Here is a 16,722-nt window from a genome sequence, read left to right as displayed (position 1 = left end):
GAGTCGGCAATAGAGCACACAGATGAACTCAGGTATGCCATCTTATGAGATGATAGTAAAAGCAACTACGAACTGAGATAGATTGTGAAGCTGTATGAGATAAAGATAATAATATGATTGATCGTCATACTTCAGAACTGCGAATAATTATTCCTTAATAAAGAATAGTAGTTGATGTCGCTATGACGCTTGTACGGAACAAAGTTCTTTGTATAGGAAAGCGTCCGCTGTCTGCCCATGAACAGGAATTTGTTGAGAAATAAAGAAGGCATTAGGCCTGACAGATAGCTTTCTCATACTCTGTTCTTGAATCAGACACTCAATTAGAAATACTTCAGTGTTCAGATTCTTTCATTAAATCAGCACATTATACCTTTGTGATTGATCACTTCCCAATTCGGTATTATTTGTTTTTCAACACATCTGTCCTCGAATGTAAATAAACAAAGCAGAAAGTTACTCTTGGAGAAAAATCAACCTCATGCAGAAATAGACCTCATATACTGATGGGAACGGCAAAATGATTTTGATGTCCTCTCTGCTTACTTATAATTGGATGTCTCTTGATCCACCTAGTCATATGAGCCTGGTATGGTATGCCATTCGGTACATACTTGCAACACATATGTTTAGTGCATCAGAGAGTAGCCATTCAGTGCATGCTCACAGCATATAAAATTAGTGCATGGAGTGTATAGTTTTGGAGGAATTACTTACCATTAGTGGTTATGAACTATATAGAAATAATATATTTATAGTATAACCTAGCAGAGAACCATAATCAAGAACAGAATTTTAATTGGTTACTTCTGAAAATAGTTCTTTTTCTTTTACTTAGTTCCACATCAGTTCCTGATTTTTGCTTTTCAGGATTTATGTTTATATATACTAAATTGCAACTTGTAAGCACACATACTCCTTTTCTCTCTGTTATTTTGCCTAATAGATGAATGGATATATGACTTGTTTTGGGATAGCTGATCGCCTTCTTTCCCATATTGTGTGGAAGCTTAGAGCCAACATATTTGAACCGATTTTTTACTCAGATGTTTAGACAAGGCTGCTACAGTTACCGAAGTTGATGTGAAAACGGCTGACTTCAACAACCCATGGCGGATATGCACTGTGACCCAGGTGGAAGAACTGAAGATACTAGTAAGAATGTTCCCTGTCTGGGCAACAACAATAGTGTTTTCTGCTGTATATGCTCAGATGTCGACAATGTTCGTGGAACAAGGGATGGTGCTTGACCCATCCTTGGGTTCTTTCAAGATTCCTCCAGCTTCACTATCTACTTTTGACACCCTAAGTGTCATCATATGTGTCCCGATGTACGATTACATCGTGGTTCCAATAGCCAGGAGATTCACTGGCAACGAGAGGGGCTTTACAGAGTTGCAGAGGATGGGCATTGGCCTGGTAATTTCCATCATAGCTATGTCAGTCGCTGCAGTCCTCGAAATCAAGCGGCTAGCAGTTGCCAGGGAAGCACACCTGGTGGATCAGAATGTCCCAGTCCCACTGAGCATATTCTGGCAAATCCCTCAGTATTTCCTGATTGGTCTATCGGAGATTTTCACATTCATTGGAGCGCTAGAGTTCTTTTACGACCAGTCACCAGACGCCATGAGGAGCCTCTGCAGCGCACTTAATCTTCTCACTACTGCAGGTGGGAACTATCTCAGCACGTTCATTTTGACCAATGTCGCGTACTTTACTACAAGGGGAGGTAACCCTGGATGGGATTCCTGACAACATTGAATGAAGGGCATCTTGATTTACTTCTTCTGGCTCCTTGCTGGCCTCAGTTTTCTGAACCATGATTGTATATGTTCATCTGTGCTGGCAATGACAAGGGCAAGAAGGCAGCATTGAGTTGTGAAGGTCAGGGAACTGGACTGCGCGCCATGTTTCCTTGGACACTATTAACGTCATCAAAAATTGTATGAGTATGTTTTCCCACATTCACTCTAGCTTGCGAAAGCTTATATTTCTCATTGTACTGTAACCATTTGATTTTACATTCGTACTTTCACTTCTGTATATATTGCTGAATATATAGACATCTCACTTTTCACATGCCTCTACTCTACTATCAAGGATTTAATTTGATTGCTGTCTTTTTCCTAGATATATGCGGTCATGTTTTGACTCATGTATGCATCAATGTGCTGGTTGAACACAAACAGGGCTTGGGACATGACTTACCTTCTGTACATACAAAGGCGCCCCATTCTGGCATTCTCTGAGGTCACGTTGTGAGTTGGACCGTGGTTTTGGTTGGTTCAGTTGGTTGTCTGATTGTCTCTGTATCGGACACGCATATTTGCCTGCCCGTCTTGTTTGTTCTGGTTCCACTCCGGAAATATGAGTACTGGAAGCTGATGAAAACATGCAGTCTTGTTTGTTCTGGTTCCACTCCGGAAAGATGAGTGAAGCTGATGAAACATGCAGGTTAATTGGCATGGCAGTAGTAACACATTAGCAGATACAGACTCCTTCCAGGACAGTCAAGTCTCAGGCAAGCTCTCAGCACGGTAATCCCTGTTGTCCTCATGCCGCAGCAGCAACCGGACCAGGTCTTTCTAGGGAGAGAGCAACGGACAGAAAACCCTCACCCCCGTTCTGAGTCCTGACACCCACCTATTCCTCCCAAGAATGAGCAGTGTAGTTCGCCCGCGTCCAGACGCCCGCACGCTAACCCGTTTCCCTGCACATGTCTCCCACGCCGCCTGACCACAGGTGAGGACCGCCCGGATGTCTCCACGCCCACTCGGCGGCGCCCTCTGACTCTCCGAACAACATAAAATACTTGAATGCATCATACGTCCCAAAACAGATTAAAAACATCTTAAACATACAATTGCAACTCCCAGACAGAGATCTCGGACTCCCAATCGACGGGCACCCGGGCAGCATGTCCCCCAAACTAACCAATTCCCTGGAGTTGGGTCAGGAACTGCTAAGCAGCGGGCCCAACGGGGGGCCCTATCCATGCACGGTGCGCTCCCCACACCCTGAACTACGTTGCTAAGGCCGGCTGATTGCTGTTTAACGCTGCAATATGCATTGTATTGTTAAGTTGACTAATGTGACGCTGATTTCTCACCGGAAGACAGACCCGACTCTATTTGCGTGCTAGTGCTACTCCAGGCAATTAAGCATTAGCATGGTCAAGGCGTTTGCGGTTAACGACGTGGGGGTAGCATGGGAGCACGTCGGACCAGGAGCGAAGCTGCGGCGGGGGAACGTGGGCTACCCGGCCTTGACTCTGACCTCTGACCACCCGGTTTTCAGTTGGCCGTATACGTACGCATCAATTCATGCATACCTTCTATCACCGTACCAACCGGTCGATGACTGAAGCGCCCGTCGTTTTCTAGCGAAAGTGCTTGTAAAAATCTGTCTCCAGGATATATCATTGTGAGGACTCATATTCCAGAGATACCAAAACAAAAAAAAAAAAAAAAATCCACGGTCGAACTACCAGAATGTCTAGAAATGTGGAGCTTTAAAGTAGAAATGCTTTTTTTGGATGGAAAAACTATGAAGTCATAGTTTTAGTTAATAGAAACCTAATTCGTTTAAAATTCCGTCCAGCAAGTGGTAAAGTAGATCAACTAAACAAATGGGGTAAGCCGAACAGAATATGTCGCGTTTGCGTTTGTCTGGCAGGAGGAGGAGGTGAGGTACAGGCTGACTCGTCGCTAGCATTGCAGTTGCAATGACATGACACATGTGTGTCCTGGACAAGAACGCACGCTTGGCGTCCACGGGGTCTGTACTCACTGTGGTTCGATGAGAAAGCGAGGATAGGAAAAAGAAGTGAAGAAAACAAGGTTGCGATGCGGCCTACAGGGCTTACAGGGCCAACATGCCAGCAACTCCTCATTTCAGGCTCAGCCGCGTAGGCCGCACGTAGGCCAACCAACGGACGAATCATTGCAACGCGCGGCCGGCCGCCGGCCGGGGAATCGCGTCGTCCGTCGTCTTCCTCCTCCTCCTCCCCTCCCAACTACCCAGTTGGACAGCAGCTAGCTACCATTCTCTTCCGCACCTTTCGTCCGTCGTCTCCCTCTTGCCATATAAAGATCGGTTAGTCCAAAGCTTGCCGGCCGGCTTTGCGAACAAATTGCAATATTTGCACGTACAGAACCGCGGATCGAGCGACCGTGGTTGCATTGCTGCTTCCCCTTGGATCTGAGGTTTTCAGGCCGGCCCGGCAAACGGGGGGTTTTCAGGATGTGGTGCTGCAGCGGCGCGGAGGACGAGCCCCACGCCGCCCCGCTGGCGGCCGCCAACCCGGCCGCGACGCCGCCGCGAGAGCACCAGGTTCTTCCCTCTCCCTTTCTCCTCGTTTGGGTCTTGCTGTTGCTGGCGCCATGGCTCGCTATCGCTAGCTAGCTCACCGTGCGCATTACATTGCCAATGATGATGTGAGTGCAGCACAGCCGAGAGGGCCGAACATGCCGAGAAGCGGCGCCGCGTCTGCGGCCCAAGGTGCTGCCATCGACGCGTCCCGGCCGTGGCGCTTGTCGGAGCTGAACCGGCTCACGGGCAACTTCGGGGACAGGGCGCTGGTCGGGGAAGGCTCCTACGGCCGCGTCTTACCGCGCCAAGCTCGCCACCGGGGAGACCGTGGCGGTCAAGATGTTCGACAACGGCAGCTCCTCCGGCCAGTCAGAGGCCGAATTCTGCGACAGGTGACACGAAAAGCATGCCTTTCTTCCCCCATTTACGCGTGGCTGAATAGCCCAAAACTAACGCGTTGATGCCTCCTCTCGATCGGTGACTGCAACTGCAATGCAATCTGCAGCTGTCCGTGGTTGTCCCGGCTCAAGTGCGAGCACTTCACCCAGCTGCTGGGCTACTGCCTGGAGCTCAACAACCGGATCGTGCTCTACCAGTTCGCCACCATGGGCTCCCTCTACGACATACTCCATGGTACGGTGCAAAGCAGAGCCTCACCATCAGTCCATGACGGCGTCGCATGACCATCGGTTGCATGCATCGCATCGCAGGGAAGAAGGGGGTGCAGGGCGCGGAGCCCGGGCCCGTGCTGACGTGGAGCCAGCGCGCGCGGATCGCGTACGGGGCGGCGAGAGGCCTGGAGTACCTGCACGAGAAGGCGCGGCCGTCGATCGTGCACCGCGACGTGCGCTCCAGCAACGTGCTGGTCTTCGACGGCCACGACGCCAAGATCGGCGACTTCAACCTCACCAACCAGTCCCCCGACTCCGCCGCGCGCCTGCACTCCACCAAGGTGCTCGGCAACGTTCGGCTACCACGCGCCCGAGTAAGCACGCACGCACGCATGGCGCGCCACCACTAGTGTCTCCGTTGGATTCTCGACACGACACGACTCTTCCTCAACGTGCGTTTGCATTGTCGATTGACCAGGTACGCGATGGACGGGGCAGCTGACGCAGAAGAGCGACGTGTACAGCTTCGGCGTCGTGCTCCTTGAGCTCTTGACAGGGAGGAAGCCCGTGGATCACACCATGCCCAAGGGGCAGCAGAGCCTGGTCACCTGGGTAGGTTCCTTCCTCTCCATTCTTTTCCTCCATGGCCGACCCGGTCGAGATGCCAACCTCACATCTCACTGCGTATGCAGCATCTCTGCCTGAATTCAGTCGCCTAATTAATCAACAAATTTCTGGCATGTCCAGGCCACTCCGAGACTGAGCGAGGACAAAGTGAAGCAGTGCGTGGATCCCAAGCTCAAGGACGACTACCCGCCGAAAGCCGTGGCCAAGGTACGCCGCCGTTGAAGTTTGAACACGCACGGCATTTCCCCATTTCCTCTGCGCTAGCATTTCCCTTGTGAATTGTGATCCTGTTCTGAGGTGCTCCTCTCGATCTGCAGCTCGCGGCGGTGGCGGGCGCTGTGCGTCCAGTACGAGGCCGATTTCAGGCCCCAACATGACGATCGTCGTCAAGGCTCTGCAGCCTCTCGTGAATGCTCGCCCAGGAGGAGAATCACCACTCACCAGTAGCTAGATAGACACACAGAGAGTGGGCATAATAGTGTCGTCGCCCGCCCTGCGCCGCTGTGATCGAGCAAGTTTTTGGACGTCGTAATTCATGTCTACGGCATTTCCGTCAAAATGTTGTCAGCAACGGCCTGCTTGGCCTGTTTAAGAGAGTGTAACCGTGTCACTGCGTGCGAAATGTGGAATTAAATCAATTTATTATTCGCAAATTCAGGCCTTACAAGTTACAAACTGGACTTGAAAAATAAGTGGCCATATATGCGCTGCGACATGTTATTAGATTTGATAATCTGTCTCAGAAGTGAAGGCCTTCAGCTCCAATTTCAGAGTTGGAACTCGAGGGCCAGAATTTGCTGTAACATGAATGAAAAGCCGTAGGGGCCCCGGCCGCTCCAGAGTTCACCAAAAAAAAAAAAAAATTGAACAGCCTAAAAATTCTCTGCTCTAAAGTCAGAAATATCAGGGCTCTACTCGATCTGGGACAAGAAAATTGGCTGAACTGACAAGAGTCGAGGCCCCATGAGCCCAACTAATAAATCCCCTTTCACAAAGGCCTCCCACGCGTGAATTATTTTGGCCCAGTCACTGCTCATGACTCTAGCCGGTCCTTCTTTCAGCTGAATCTTTGTTCCCTGATCTGCTGCATGGCCCACCTGCCGTCTGCTGTACTCTCGAGTCTCATCGGTGTGTCACCGTGACAGTAGCTCATCCTTTAAGTACATGGACATGGAGTATAGTATGAGTAATTAGGACAACGCGAACGGTGGCACGTTGAGGCCTTCAGGGCCGGCCGTCCACTGATGCGACAGCCGACAGAGAGGAGTATGGCCAGGTGTTTGTTTGCTTGACTTATCGGCCAGTGTTTTTTATTAAACAAATTAGACTTTTCAGTCTAACTTTTCAGCGAGATGAACAGGACCCAGTCGCTTGAGACATGGACAAGCGAGGTATCCTAGTGGCCTAATCACAGTCACAATCACAACGTTCCGATAAGGGCCCGGTTCGGCTTGCTAAATCTTGGCTGAAACTGGCTGAAAATACTGTTCTGGCTGAATTGTTGTAAGAGAAAAACACTGTTCCGACCGAAAAAAACAAGCCGAACAAGCCAACTATAGCTAAGCCGAACAGGGCCAAGAAGGGTACAAGAAACACAGTACACACAATGTGGATCGATAATTTCAAGTTCTCGATTTGTTTGGGCACCATTTGGGACGATCGGTTCAAATAGAGGAATGTGAATCTCTAAATAATTAAAACGATATACTTAGAACATAGCTATGGAATGAGGATCGTGCTCATGGAATATTTGTATATAGACAGGTTGTCTTTGCATTCACCTCGTTCCTCTTTACATTCTGGATGCATTCATAGATACTCCAAAGTCTCTGTTGCAGCGTATGGGCTGGAGGCCCATTTGCGTTAGTTCTCTCCGTTGGACATCAGACACCCTCACCGAGTCAGTCGATGACCGCGAATGCCCGGTCGCCGCACCACACCACCGCCAACGCGCTGGTGATGTTACTAAGGATTGACCGTATAATTGGTGTCTTCACGATGTTAAACAAGGGGCTTAGTTGCAAGGCTCGAAAAGTTTCACCTCGGCGTGGCTAGCGTCCGGACATCCGGACACTAGTCCTAGTCCGACGACGCCCGCGCCTGCCCGTTGCGCAAGCTGCTTCACTTCCCGCCCCGCCCCGCGCCTGCTGCTACGCCTACCCGACGTTCGTGCGCTCATTGGGTAGGGTCTCCCTACCGAGCTCGAACGGCCCACGACGACATGGAGGGAAGGGAAGGGAAGGGAAAGGCCGAGGCACGTCGCGAGAGGTAGGAGCTGAAGCCTTGCAACAGGCCGTCGTCCATCAGCCACCGGCGCCATTGCAACATGTGCAACACCAGATTTACTTTTGAAACACCCAGATAAAACATTTGCAACATAAGTCTGAAACAGATAAAACACTTGAAACATATAGATGTAGCCATTACAACATGTGCAACACTAAGATCTACTTCTAAAACATCCATATGAAACATTCATTTGCAACATACGTCAGAACCACTTGAAACACTTGAAACATAGGCTTGCAGAATGCGTTTAAAGTATTTTTTTTATTGGAACATCCTAGATATACTAAGCTCAAAAAAACATCCCAGATATATTGTTGCAACATCCAAATAAAACACTTAAAATAAAAGTTTGAAACGTCTAAAACAATTGAAACACAACGCTTGCCTGTAATGCCAAGGCCTACCTAGTGGGGAACTGCGGTTAGATCGGCGAGGGAGTACAGAGAGCGGATGGAGGCCGCCTTGGTGGGGGGCGTTGGAAGTGTCAACGGTGAGCCTAAGCCGAGTAGGGAGGCCGAGGCGGGCCCGCCGCTGAAAGGTCATTATGTGATTTTGGTAATTGAGTGACAATCTAGGTGGACTAATTGTGTTTATGTGAGATACATAGGTGATTAGTCCACTGGTACATGTGTGTGACCAACATATGCCATGAAGGTGAAAATGGTTTGGAGATGTTGCAAAGCTCACACATGTGATGATGAAGTAGCTCATTGCAAATGAGACATAACATTGAGTCATATGATCAAGATGGAGAAGATCAAGACATGACTTGGCTTGATTAGACCGGTTTGCAAGCGTGAATGGCAAGTTGGAGGCTTTGGAGCGATGGACCGCATGGCAGGTGAAGCTTAAGCAAGACTTGGCGCCAATGGATGAAGGCAACGGTGAAAAGCAAGTGAAGTCAAGATCGATGAACCAATATGATCACGTGATGATATGAAGTGGATCATATCATTGTTGATCTTGTTGGTGCATGTGTTGCATCAACATTGGAGGAGATGGAATAGAATGCGTAAGGCAAAGGTATAACCTAGGGCATTTCATTTCACCGGTTATAGGTGTGTAGAGAAGTTGATGACCAGGTTTAGGATAGATGGCCGTACTATCAAGAGGGGCAAACTTATTTGCATATCGGTCATCTAGTGCCACTCGAGTGATCTAACTTTGCATCGTCGCTAGGGTCAAGTGGCATGGCACGTTGAGTGGCTAATCCTTTCGAAAATGATTGTGAAAATACTAACACACATACACATGGTGGCGTACACTTGGTTGTGTTGGTACAATTACAAAGGAGATAAAGTTAGAGTTGACGTGGATCGACTTGACGATTAAAACGAAGGCGATAAGGGTTCGAAATTTCACCGACGGAGTGTCCGCCCGTAGAGTGCCGACAGTCCAACGGTGCCACCGGCGCCCTATACAAGAAAGATAGGGTTTCACATAGTGCATCGAACGCTGGTCACACAGTGACTGAAAGCTAGGGTCCTGCGTCCAGTCAGTGGTAGCAGTGAGCGCGAGATCTCGGTCTCGTGACCGGACGCTGGCTCGAAGAGTGACCGGACGCTCAGGGTCTGCATCCAGTGAGTGCTTGACGTATGGTGACGTAGGCGGCACTGGAGTTAGGCGCATGGGCACAAAACCGATCGGACACTGGTCTATGTCCGGTCGTAAAACAGAGGCTCGAGGAGCTCTCTAGAATGACCGGACTCAGGCACAGCAGCGTCCGGTCATTCATTATGCAGCGTCCGGTGCGCAACTTAACCATTGAGATCAGTGTGGCTCCGGTTGAATGCAGAGCGACACGTGGATAGTTGTAGAGTGATCGGATGCTTGCGTCTGGTCGATCTGATCGGAGCGTCCGGTCGTCCCGAAATTTGCCTAGTGAAGGGGTAACGGCTAGTTTAGCCCATGGGGCTATAAATAGAAGGTGGTCTTGGCCATGGCTCTGACTGAGCACCTCGGGGGACTTTGTGTCCATGCTTGAGAGTGCTTGAGAGCCCTCCATCTCACATATACTTGATAGTGATCATCCGATTATGTGAGAGAGCGATTCTAGTGCGATTGCATCATGAGGTTGTATCGAGTGGCACTAGGCGATCGAGTTGTAAGCCGGGTGGTGCTTGTTACTCTTGGAGGTTGCCACCTCCTAGATGGCTTGGTGGTGGTCTTCGTCGAAGCCCACAAAAAGCTTGTCCGGGTGCTCTAGAGAAGAGCTTTGTGAGGGGCATTGTGCTTGCCCTGTAGGAGCGGCGAAGAGCAACTCTAGTAAAGCGTTGTCATTGAGCTACCCTCACTTTTGGGGTAGGTTCTTGTGGTGCCCGACGTGCGGGCTTGGCGGGTGATGCCAATTAGCCACCGAACCACCAAGTGAGCGGTCGACACAACGGGAACTAACATATTGGGTAAGCAGTGAACCTAGGGAGAAAATCACCGTGTCAACTTATTCTTCCTGTTGGTTTGCATCCCTCGTTACACAAGCTTGTAATTACGTTCATATACATTGTGCTTGGTGTAGTTGCTCTTGTAATTAGTTTGCTTGTATAGTGAAAGGATCAAGATGCCCAAGAGGGGGGGTGAATTGGGCTAATTCTAAATTCTCTTGCACTAATCAAATCCTACGGATAGCCCAATTAACCCCTTGTGCCTAGGAAAAGTGTTATATACAAACTAATGCCACCAACAACCTCCTCGCAAACCTATGTTCCAAACTTACTCTATGCATAGCAATTCTATGGATGGTAAATAAGTGTATTGATGTGCCTCAAATTAAATACTCAAAGTAAGTGCTTCCAAAGTAAATAGAGAGAGCAAGGAACGCGGCGATGTTTTGCCGAGGTATCGGAGAGGTCGCCACTTCCCCACTAGTCCTCGTTGGAGCAACCCGCGCAGGGTGTAGGCTCCCCTTGATCCACGCAAGGATCAAGTGCTCTCTACGGGTTGATCTTCAACACTCCCGTCGCGGCGAATCACCCAAAGCCCGCTCACACTTGAGTGGGTCACCCACAAGCTCCGCCAGGTGAACACCAAACTTCCGATCACCACCAAGCCGTCTAGGTGATGGCGATCACCAAGGAGTAACAAGCACGAACTCTCACTTGACCATGCGAAGCCTAATGAAGAAGATGGATGCACACTTTGCTACTCTTGATTTGCTAGTGAGGCTACTCTCTTGGATTCTCAAATCACAAACACCTCACTAGGACCTTGCTCTCTTGGTACTCACAACGTTCTTTTCTCAGCTGTTGGAATGAGCAAAAGTTGCTCCACTCACGAGTGGAGCCTCTATTTATAAGGCAGCCTGAAAAATGAACCGTTATGAGCTTCTGCGGGATGACCGGACGCTTCCGATCGTTTTGACCGGACGCTCCGGTCAGTTCAACCCGCGAACAGTTTTCAAATGATGACCGGACGCTGTCAGGGTCCGGTCAGTACCGACCGAACGCGTCCGGTCGCTCTTGGATGCTTACTGTAAACGACCGGACGCTAGATACTCAGGGTCCGGTCACCACTGACCGGACGCGTCCGGTCACTCTTTCCCAAGTCTGGACCCTTACTGGAGTCGACCGGACGCTAGCCCTCAGCGTCCGGTCACACGACCTTCCAGCGTCCGGTCACTCCAGACTTGTTCTTCACGGTCAAATGAACTGACCGAACCCTGCGGCCAGCGTCTGGTCGCACCAGAGCCAGCGTCCGGTCAGTGTTTGACCCTCCATTCACTTCCAACATTCGAACATATGTGAATGAAGTTTGCTCCATAGGATCTTGGGCATTCATAGGAGCTACCTAGAGCTAGTTTAAACAAGTGTGCACCACACCTAACTCACTAGACTCAACTAGGTCAAGCTACCCGTTCATACCCCCCTTCATAGTACGGCCAAAGGAAAAACAAAGTCCTAAACTACTCTAAGTGTCTCTCCAACTCCAATCGACACTTAGAACTAGTTATCCTTAACCTTGTCGTCCATCCTTTGAAAACCAAAACGATATCCATCGTAGGGGCATGACAACTTCGATTGCCTAACCGATCTCCATTACCATGACCTAACATAATTGCCTCTGCAAAACACACGTTAGTCATAGTAATCTTGTATTGACATTAATCACCGAAATATAACTAGGGGCCTAGATGCTTTCAATCTCCCCCTTTTTGGTGATTGATGACAATACTACCTCGAGTATGTTGTGGAGTGAGGTTTTTGACGGGCTTGGTTCATATAAGCTTTTGTCAATAAGAACAAAAGAGTTAGTCAAGCTTATATGACCCAAGCCAACACAATGTACTCAAAGAATATGAATTAATCATGAGTACAAATAACAAAGCTCATTTGCTTCGAAGTATAAACGCGGAAGCAAAAGACAAATGAGCATTACACAAGTGATATGACATATAGATAATGCAAGTAGAAATCACACATGTCAAATATCACAATCACGTAGATAGCACTATCACATATATATAATAGTATGCATGAAAGTAAACACACGAATGCATAAGTAATAGTGTATCACACAAATAAAACTCCAAATGTGTCAAATATCACAATCACGTAGATAGCACTATCACATATATATAATAGTTGTTAACACTGGATTTTGGTCAATTCTGGAAGATGACAGGTAGACCCACATGCGGGAAGAAGAGTGTTCAGCAAACAACGCAAGCGGTCGGCTAAATGCTTGTGCGGTCGGTTATTCTGGAAGGCGGTAACTCCATTCGGGAAAACAGAAGATGGCAGGCAAGACCGATCGGAAAGATGAGAGTTGTATTAATAAAGGAATCTATAAGTTTAGGGTAAGGAATCGTAAGTTTCCAAGTTTGTTTAGAAGTTCCTTTGTAAATCGTAGTCCTTTGGGACTCACATTTTGTCTAGGGTATAAATATTGACCCTCGACCAGTGTAATAAGGGTTCACAACCAAATCAATACAACCGGCCCCGTGCCAACTTTCGAGTCCTTTTGTCGTGTCGTCGAGTTCTTCGAGAGGAGTCATCGATCCGTCGACCTCCGTAAGTTCCGACAACCTTGTTATCATGTTTAGTATCATGCGGTGGATTTAGACGTGATGCAAGTAGTCTTGTTTGTTTTCAATGGTCGTGCGGCGGATCTTTGTTTGACAATCAAGAAGTCTTTGCTTATGCTTTGTTTATGAGTAGATACCGTGCGGCAGGCGTTTGCTCAATATGCTTAGTGGAAGCAAGATAGTTATCAGCTCTTTTAGATATGGCAAATCTAAATAGATTCATTAAGTTATCTAGTGTTGCATGTTACGGAATATTATATATATATTTGTAACACATTTTTGCCCAGTCTAGATTGATATTGTTCGGCCTTCTATCTCTTGTGGTTTCATTCATGCTTCAACGATCATGGCTTCCCATAATACCTTTGCAACTAGATAGTGTGCATACAATGGCTGAATTATTTTAATCTAGATTGTCACGTGTCGCGGGTTCATGCATGTTAATCACGTTTAAGCTTTAACAAAACCAGGTGTCGTGCGGCAGACGCAGGTTTTAGATTAGTTTAATCGTTTTTTATTTGCACGTTCCTTCTTCATGGACCCCAATTCGGCTGAACTACCGAGCTTGGTTATGCATTAACTCATAATTATTTTCACTTGTTCAAACGTGTCTTCCCATGCACGTGTATTCGGCAATCAGGTCTCCACGTGTGTTCATCTTACTATTAGCTGAATGGTTTATGAACTCATTGGCAGACAGTTCTCTATAGCTGTATGTCGTCGTAAGTGGCTTCTGGGCCGTATATGTGGAACTGTCTGGTATTGCCCGACATGTTCCGGTTTGACATTTAATTGTTTTGTCCCTTGTTAGTTTTTTTCAGGTCAAAACTGACTGGCACGCTTCCGGATAACGAAGCACCCGGGAACCCGATTGAAGCTACGCTTTTCGGCTTGCTGTGTGTGAGGCACAGTGCGTCACATTTTGTGTCAACAGAAGTATAAGCCATGACTGTACTTACAGACAAGCCGGAGGTCGGCCGGACCGATGCAGCCCTGCTCGCTGAAGAACTCATCAAGATCTACTCTACTCCTACTCCGTCTTGAGTGATCTTCCTTTGCTTCGTACTTACATGCATCACTTTGTATGTGTTTGCTTTGCTCCTATAGGTGATACACATCATACTGGCTTTTACCCCTTCAGATTTATTTTTGCACTAGAGGCGATACCTTTCTGGTAACGGCTATTAGAGCCGACGACCGAATAAATCGGTTGTCAAGTATTAATCCAGACGCTAGGGTAATATTTCTTTAGATATTTCCCATTGATTGCTCTACCAAATTCTACCTCTCCTTTTAGTGTTTCCAAAATATAAGCATTATTAGGCACACAATGTTTGATCTGATAAGGTCCTTCCCAATTAGATGACCATTTGCCGAATTTACTGTCCTTTGACCCGATCGGCAATTTCACTTTTTAGACCAAGTCGCCTTCAGAAAATTGCTTAATCTTGACCTTTTTATTGTAATATTTTGTAACCCTCAGTTTATTGGCTTTGATATTTTCAAGAGCACGCAACCGAAGGCAACTCAAGTCCTCTAAGTTATCTATCATAAGATTCTTATAGACTTCGGCTGACAAATCATTTTGCAATGTAACACGCCTCGATCCAGTCTGAACTTCCCAAGGAAGAACTACATTATGGCCATACACAAGTTTATAAGGCGACGTTTTAATTGATCTATGATAGGCCATCCTATATGCCCATAGTGCCTCATTAAGCGTTGAATGGCACTTCCTTGGCTGTTCCTCAATCTTTTTCTTGATCAGTTTAGTCATAATCTGATTGGACGCCTCTGTCTAGCCATTAGTCTGAGCATAGTAAGGAGAAGAATTTAGTAGCTTGATTTCCATACTGGCAGCAAAATCTTCGAACTCCTCTGATGTGAACATTGTTCCCTGATCGGTAGTTATAGTTTGAGGAATCCCAAAATGATACGCAATGTGCTCCTTGACAAAATCAACCATGTTCTTTGAGGCTATCGTCTTTCAAGGAATTGCCTCAACCCATTTAGTGAAATAATCTGTTGCTATCAATATGAACTTATGTCCTTTGCTTGAGGGCGGAAAAATCTGGCCAATTAAATCAATTCCCCAACCTCGAAACAACCATGGCTTGATTATTGGATTCATGACCGATGCAGGCGATTTTTGGACATTACCAAAACATTAATAGTCCTGGCACCCCTTGTAATATTCAAAATAGTCTTACAATATTGTTGGCTAGAAATATCCAGTTCTGCAAATAATCCACTTCATCTTATAAGTCGATTGATGAGCTCCACATATCCCTTCATGCACCTCGCCCATCAACAACTTAGCTTCCTCTCGATTCAGGCATTTGAGCAATACTCCATCGACTGTTTTGTAATACAGCTGACCATCCAGTAAAACATACTTAGTCGATTTATATCTTAGCTTTCTGGCAACTTTCTATGACGGATTTCTAAGTTAATCGGCTATTTCGACTCTCCAGTCATCATTTGAGGTTTCACTACTCAGGACTTCTCGAAACACTCGATATCCTGACGCACTTTGAGCTAGACGATTAGCCTCTTAGTTCTGTGCTCTCGGAATATGTTGGAAAGAGATATGAAGAAATTCTTTGAGCAACTTTTGGCACTCATCACAGTATCCTTTCAAAGCATCTTCTTTGCACTCATATAGGCCGATCAACTGATTAACAATTAACTATGAATCTCCAAATACTTCAATTGCTTCGACCTTTACTTCATGAAGAAGTTGAAGTCCCTTAAGAATAGCTTCATATTCTGCTTGGTTGTTGGTAATCATTGGTTTAGTTGGGAGAGCAAACTCAAAACTTACCCCCTAGGGTGAAATAATAACAATACCAATGCCACCACCTTGCTTACATGATGATCCATCAAAGAATAACGTCCAAGGCATCGGTTCTATATAATCAATGCTTGGCTTATGATGTTGGGTGACAAAATCAGCCATTATTTGTCCTTTGACTGTTTTAGCCGATTTGTTCTTCAAGTCCAATTCCAATAACGCGAGAATCCACTTTCCCACTCTCCCATTTAGTATTGGCATTGATGACATGTGCTTAATCACATCAGCCTTGGAAACAACAGTACATTCGGCCAATAATAGGTAGTGTCGCAACTTAGTACAGGAGAAGTATAAGCATAGGCATAACTTTTTGGTGGGAGAATATCTTGTCTCTGGATCTAGGAGTCTTCTACTCAGATAGAAAACAACTCATTCTTTTTCTTCAAACTCTTGCATAAAGGCTGATCCAATTGTCTTGTCATCAGCCGATATGTACAACTTAAAAGGCTTACCTTGCTGAGGGGGAACCAGCACAGGTGGACGTTTCATATATCCTTTTATCTCTTCAAACGCCTTTTGTTGTATGTTACCCCACTTAAATTCTTGATCATTTTCAACTTCAACAAGGGAGAAAACGACAGAACTCTTTCCGACAAATTTGAAATGAATGGTCGATGGTACACTGATGCAATCAAACACTAATGCATGGTCGATGGTACACAATAGTTCGCATGAATCCAATCACGACCAAGGAGTAAACTGTACGACCCTTTTCCATCGATGATGAAGAATGTGGTGAGCAGAGTCTTACTCCCGATTATTAGTTTGACATTCATTGTCCCCTGGGTCTTAGACGCATTACCGCTAAAGTCCTTAAGCATCATGTCGGTCTCAATCAAATCTCCTAGTCCCTTGCCAAGCTTACGAAAAGTGGTGTAAGACATAAGATTGATAGAAGCACCTCCGTCCACCAACATCTTGTTTATCGGGTTCCTATCAACCAAACCTTTTACATATAAAACCTTTAAGTGTCGATGCTTGACTGGTTTATCAAATATAGCTTGCTGTAT

General features: G+C 46.8%; 1 pseudogene; it reads left to right on the top strand.

Annotated features, from left to right (window-relative positions):
- LOC136465145 (probable protein kinase At2g41970) overlaps positions 1-6,173 on the top strand; it is a 6,339-nt pseudogene extending 166 nt beyond the window's left edge.
- Positions 6,174-16,722: the final 10,549 nt, after the last annotated feature.

The sequence above is a fragment of the Miscanthus floridulus genome, chromosome 7, assembly GCF_019320115.1.
Source record: "Miscanthus floridulus cultivar M001 chromosome 7, ASM1932011v1, whole genome shotgun sequence".
Lineage (NCBI taxonomy): Eukaryota > Viridiplantae > Streptophyta > Magnoliopsida > Poales > Poaceae > Miscanthus > Miscanthus floridulus.
This window is presented reverse-complemented; position numbering and strand designations above follow the sequence as displayed.